General features: G+C 43.1%; 1 long non-coding RNA gene across 1 annotated transcript in view; it reads right to left on the bottom strand.

The window, feature by feature from the left end:
• The window catches only part of LOC140695419 (uncharacterized), a 31,234-nt gene extending 24,660 nt beyond the window's left edge, over window positions 1-6,574 (bottom strand). Inside the window, exons 1-2 of the long non-coding RNA XR_012071120.1 lie at window positions 6,430-6,574; window positions 1,959-2,014 (exon numbers count right to left, since the gene is read on the bottom strand). This is a non-coding gene — a long non-coding RNA (uncharacterized lncRNA). The remainder of the gene's footprint in view (window positions 1-1,958; window positions 2,015-6,429) is intronic.
• Between the last annotated feature and the right edge of the window lie 178 nt (window positions 6,575-6,752).

Here is a 6,752-nt window from a genome sequence, read left to right on the forward strand (position 1 = left end):
CTATGAATGGGTGTGGGATGTTCTCAGAGGGTGTGGTTTTCCTGGGTCACCCAAACACCCAGGGCAGAAAATAAGCCCCACCTTGATCCCGCCTCCATTAGTAGTACTCTTCCCTTTTCTTGGGACTGAGACAAGGATGCAGGCCTCGATTCTGGCTAAAGGAAAACAGGCTCAGTCCTGTGAACAGAGGTGAGGTGGTCCCTTCAGGACAGGGTATAGGGAGCTCAGGACCGAGGCAGCCTGTGGAAGCTTCTAGAAGGAGATGCTAGGACAGACACACCCTATCCAGAAGCCAGCTTTTAATTTTCTCTTTTTGCATTATTATTGCCTCCTCTTCCACCTAATACTTCAATAAGCCTTTGTTAAACACTGCTGCAGAGTCTCTGCAACTTGGAGGAATTACCCACGTCCATACGGGAGGGTTCGCTGTTAGCACTTAAGGAGGAAGCAAGTTACAAGATGGCAAAAGATGAATGACAAGTAAGCAAGGACTATCAGAGCAAGAAAGCTGGCTGAGGGGTGCAGGGGGGACCAAGTCACTGAATGGAACATGACAACATTCCTAAGCAAACTCTCAAAAGCTCACTAGGGGTGGTAGGAAGATAAGAGAGGAATGTGAGACCAGATCCCCACGTGGCAAAGGACAGGATTCCAGACAACTGACTGTGTTTTTTGTTTATGGTCATTATTGTTTGAATTAAAAGGAAAAATTACCCCCAAAGCTGTTTGCCAATGTTGCCAATACTGGGATTGTCTTCCTTTGCTAGGGCCACCAGAACAAAATACTGCAGACTGCATGACAGTCTCATGGTCTGGAGGCTGGAAGCCTGAAATCAAGGTGTCAGCAGGACTAGTTTCTCCCAAGGCCTCCCTCCTTGGCTTGTGGCTGGCCGCCTTCTCGCTGTGTCCTCACCTGGCCCCTCCTCTGTGCACACACACCCCTGGTGTCTCTCACTCCTCTTATAAGGACACCAGTCCTATTAGGACTCACTTACAAATTCATCATCACCTCTTTAAAGGCCTTATCTCCAAATACCACATTCTGAGATTCTAGAGGCTAGGGCTACAACACGTGAATTTAGAAGGGACACAATTCAGGGGTTAATACAGATGTCAGAAAGCATTAACATCAAGGCCCTGAAGTCTAGAAAAGGAAAAGAAGGAGATGCAGGTGACATGAATGTCAGGGTAACAGCCTTTCTCCTCTTTATTCTGAACCTCTCTCTTGTCTGCAAAGCGTGGCATCATTTTTAACTGCCTGTCTTTCTGAAAATCCTAGGCTGTCTCCTCGATGCTAACTTCCTCGAAGATTTTAACAGAGAGATCTCGATTAGGGGTCAGGGAATGGAGTGGTGGGAAGGCCTGCAGGGTTGAAATCAGGACATGAAGGAAGCCTCGGGTCTCTCAGCCCAGCAGGAAGAGTGCAGCTGAGAGATGACCAGTTGTGCTGCACACAAATCTGCTTTCTGCACTCAACTTCCCAACCCCCCCTCCCCGGGGCATCCATCACTTCATTCAAACACACTCAAAGCAAAGCACTCCAACCTCGCTGAACATTTATTTGTCTGGCAGGTTTCCAGGGCTTGATTCTTCTCCTTAATGGTGACCGAACACAAAATATCCAGGATGTTGACATGCTACTCGCTTCACCAGCTACTTCAAAGTCCCGCGAGAGTTCTCTGAATTCTACTTTCTAGAACAAGTTTCTTGGCATAAGCATCAGGTATGCCCCTGCAGTTATTCTTAATGGCAGTGGAAAGCAAGTTCTGGATTTTCATGTCAAAGGCAATCTGTCTTTTAGCAATTAACAAAATGGCCACGAGGAAATAAGTTTAGCTGGCACAGGCTTCTTTCTTCAATTCACAGATATAACAACTATGTATTAAAAAAAACTTATTTCTATGAAATATGAAGCCACCTCCCTTCGCTCTGGTTCTTCTTCTTGCGCTGTAACTTACCTGGCATGGCCCCAAGTTCTCCTTTAGTTTCCTTGATTGATGACATCGAAGGAGACCTACATGATTCACCAAATCATCAAATTAGACAGGACAGTAAGAAATTATTCAATTAAATCTGCCAGTACAACTTCAATGCAACAAAACCATCAACTTTTCCAGGGCAGAAAGGCAGTGTTTTCTGTACATTTTGCTGCCAGGAAGGTGTTCCTGTGTCAAGTAGCCCCCCTGCCAGTGTCTGAACTTGAATTAACTTTAAGTCTTACTGAATCACCTGCCCCATATCCAGTCTCAGGAAGAGGCCTGGTAGTCCAACATTTTCCAAGAAAATACACAGACTGAACTCTGAGTGGTGACCCTAGGTTACCCTTGAAATCTTGATTTCCAGCATTAGTCCTGCCTACAGCTGGAACACTTAGCCTATGGCTGATTCAAAAATTCTTTCTCAATGTATGACTCATATGGTCAATCCCTTGAAATCTGGAGATGAATGGCGGTCCTCAATGCAAATTTCCAGGGGAATTTTTTTTGAAGCCCAATTATTTTTCTTATGATACATTAGAAATTTTGCTGCCTGCTTATTTTAGAATATTTGCTTATTACTTTGTTGCACTTTTACATGGATGATCAAAGCATACTTTGCTGTGTTCCCCACTTTCTGTGGCTTCCCATTCTGCTGTCTTCCTCTCTGTCTTCGGGAAGGATCCATGCCTTTAAGAACACCATCCACCCAACAGTATCCTCTGCCTCCCATCTGGCAATTTAGCAGTGAGATCAGTCAGTGCTGGCTGGCCCTGGACTCCCAGCTTGTGCTACTGGCCAAATAGGAGGAGAGATCTGCTTAGTGACCTGCTGCTTGCAACCAAAGAACACAAGGCGTGGTCACTGGGTGACAAGTGGCTGAGGATGGGCTTGGGCTATACATGTTGCATGTTGGAAGCATCTTCATCAACCCGGAAACCCAGGGCTTCTGGACATAGAGTCAAAGTGTAAATGCTTCAGGAGTCATCCCCATAGCCGCTCTGCAGTCCCCACAACAGCCAAGCATAGCCCAGCTTAGATCCTATTTCGTACGTGAGGAAACTTAGTACAAGGGACATAAGGTCGTTTGCCCGAGTTCGCGTAGCTCATTTCTAGGAAGCTGAGTCAATAACTCAAGCCCCCTGATTTCCAGTTCCGGGGTTCATGCTACGATATCACGTGGCTTGCCAGGGCTTCTCCGCTGTCCCGCCCATCCTACAATGCCGCCCAGCTTCCAAACCACACAAGTCAGCTCTCTGCCTGTCAAACAAAATAACAGGTCTGAGGACATGAGCTGCCAAAAGGCCTGAGGCTACTTTTCTCTCCCTCAAGAACTGTCCATTTCCCTCACTGGCCAGCCCCTGGGGCAGCTAAAAAGGCTTTGCCCTCTCATTCAACAGAGAACAAAGGAATACAAAATAACAAACGTATTACTGGTGTCAAGTTCCTTCAGAATTTGTTTCCCTGCAGAAGCTCACAAGCCTTGCCTCCATGTTAGGGGTGCTGCCTCACAACTTCCTGTGGCGCCTCTGGAGGCATCCTTAGCCGCGGCACCCGGCTTCCTTTCCCCTCAGCGGCTCCTTACCTGGCCAGTTCTTGTCAGCGCTGGATTCTTGCTGCTGGCTATCCCCTTCCTCTGGGCCAAAGTTCCCCTCCCACGCCCTTCTTCACCTAATGCAAGCCGAGCCGAACAAGACCCCGCATTCTTTTTCCTCAGCCTGGTTCGAGAAGGCTCGCCTCCGCCGCCTCTCCGAGGTCCTCGGAGCACTTCCCGCGCATGCGCACGCGCACGGAGGATGTAAGGTCAGGTGGTGTCTCCTATGTATGTGTCTCCCCGGCTATCCTTCCCTAGTGGCTCCCGTGCTTTTAAGTAACTATTAGACATACCTCGTACATCCTCACCTCTGTGCCTTTGCCCACACTGTTCTGCTCGGAATCCCATTCCTCATTTCTGCCCATTAGAAACCTCTCTACAGATCGAAGTTGAGCAGAAGTACTAGATCCCATTAAAGTGTCTCTAATCCTCGGTATTCCAATGCCGTTGTAAGAAATTACCACACACTTAACAGCTTGAAACAACACAAAATTAAAATTTTATAATTCTGGAAGTCAGAAGTGGCTTTCACTGAGCTACCATGAGACTATTGGCAGGTCTACGTGCCTTTTGTAGGTTCTAGAGGAGAATTTATTTCCTTGGCTTTTCCAGCTTCTAGAGGACACCCACACTCCTTGGCTTGTGGCCCCTTCTTTATCTTCAAAGACAGCAGGGTAACATCTTTAAATCTCTCCCCATTTCTGCCATCACTGCCTCCTCTCTGTCCCTCCTGGCCCCCTCTTATAAGAATCCTGTAACTACATCAGGTCCACTCAAATACCCCAAGAAACCTCCTCCTCTCAAGATCATTAACTGGAAGGCAGCTATGCTCATCACTATACCACCAACGCACACTCAAGATCCTTAACTGAATCACATTGGCAAATTCCCTTTTACCATGTAAAGTAATATATTTGCAGGTTCTACAGATGCCCCTAACAGAGAATCCATCTTTTTCATTTCTGTAACCTTGTAACATTGTGTTTGAGTATCGGGAATTCAGGGTTCATCAGAGACCATCTGTATCCTCATAGCAGGATAAATGCCTTTAAAAAAATTCCAATAAAACTTTATTTTTGGACACTGGTATTTGAATTTCATGTTACTTTCATGTTTCAAAATATATTTTTTTCCTCTTTATTTTTGCATTGAACTATGGCTGATATATAATACTACATTAGTTTCAGGTGTACAACATAGTGATTCAACATTTATGTACATTATGAGTTGATCAGCACAATAAGCCTAGTAACCAAAGTTGGTTGTAATAACCAACCAAAGTTATTACATTATTGACTATATTCCCCATGCTATCATTACACCCCCGTGACTTATACATTTTATAACTGGAAGTTTGTATCTCTTAATCCCCTTCACCTGTTATACTCAATCCCCTCCCCTCCTCCCCTCTGTTAATCACTAGTTTGTTCTCTGTACTATGAGTCTGTTTCTATTTTGTTATGTTTGTTGGTTTGTTATAATTTTTAGATTCTACATATAAGTGAGATCCTACAACATTTTTTTCTTAGTGTAATTATTATTTCACTTAGTGTAATTCCCTCTAGATCCATCCATGTTGTCACAAATGGCAAGATTTATTCTTTTTCTGGCTGAGTAGTATTCCATTATATATATTTCTCCTGACAATTCCATTTCTAGGAACAGTCTGACCTCCCTTCCCCACTGTAATGCCCACATATGGGCACAAAGATAATTTATACAAGTATGATCACTGTAGAAATATCTATAGTAATGAATCATTGGAAACAACTTAACAGTCTATCAATATGGTACTAGTTGATTAAATTATGATATAGTTAAAAACCCAGAATACTAAGAAGAGATTCAAAACAACAGGGAGATTCATAAACTGGCATAGAAAACATTCACAATATGTTGTTAAGTGAGGAAAAAAAAGCAAGTTCCATGCAGTGCATCTGAAACAATTTGGCTTTTGAAAATAAATCATGATGTATGTGTAATAGGTTATATACACAAATGGAAAGATCTGGAAGATGAAGTTATCACTTGCCCACAGAATTCTGGAACATTTTCACCTTCTTTAAACATTTGAACTTGATTTTACAGTTATATTTTGCTTGTATAATTGGAAGAAGGGAAGGAAACCTATTTTGAAAAATACAGCAACAGATGTTATGTGAATTCTGGAAATGAGGGAGGTCAATACTAGGAATTTGGTAAGAGACCAAAACACAAGACATTCTTCTTTCAGAGGAAACTGAAAGCCAAGAAAGGGATCCTACCCACTCGTTAACCTCCTTGAAATCAACTGCTTTATATTTACTTCCTTTTCCACAAAGTGACAGCAATTACATAAAAATGTTTCTCAGTGATATTAGGATGTCAAGATTCCACAGCTCTCTACTCTTGTCAGGTGTTTCTGCAGCTTGACAATAAGCTTAAGGAAATCTCCCAGAATTCCCAGGGTGCAGAGTGAGAAAAAACCACTCTTTTATTATTGAATTGGACACAGAATTACAGGTAATATTTTTAAAGGAATATTTTTAAAATGGATTTAATTAGACTGTTTATGGTGTAAATTTCTTTTTAAATGGCTCCATTTGTGAATTTAGGAAGGCTTTTAAGTATCTTTTCTTCTTTTCTTCAGTCCCAGTATAACTGTATGTGTTTTTTTTTCTCCTATACTCCAGAATCTAATCAATTTAGAATTCTTTACACATGACAATTCTTTGAATTGCATTTGGCCTCCAAAACAGCAGGATGCTACCAAACTTATTTTTGTATGTATGATTCCATATGTTTAAAAGTCAACATGCAAATATATGCAAAAATTCTAGACTTAAAAAAAATCTCCCTGAACTTAAAACCAGGACTTACGGGTGGTTCCAGGTGTTCCAAAGTTGTGTGGCTCGCGTGTGTGGGTAGGCAGTGGATGTTAAGCACCAACCTCCCTTTCTTCCTTAAAGTTGCTAAAAATCAAATCCTGCAGGAGACCAAGGAGATGCATTCAGTGAGTGCTAAATAGTGATGTTCTAATTGACAGTTTTTTGTAGATACCTTTTTTTTTTTTTTGAGGATGTGAACTCTTTATTGGGAAGGGGGCCCTGAATGGTTCAGAGCAGGGGCAGGATCTGGGGAAGGGTATCTAGAGACGGGCATGGACCGTCCTCCCTAGCCACAGAGGCCGTGGGGCACACAGG

Source organism: Vicugna pacos, chromosome 3, assembly GCF_048564905.1.
Source record: "Vicugna pacos chromosome 3, VicPac4, whole genome shotgun sequence".
NCBI classification, from domain to species: domain Eukaryota; kingdom Metazoa; phylum Chordata; class Mammalia; order Artiodactyla; family Camelidae; genus Vicugna; species Vicugna pacos.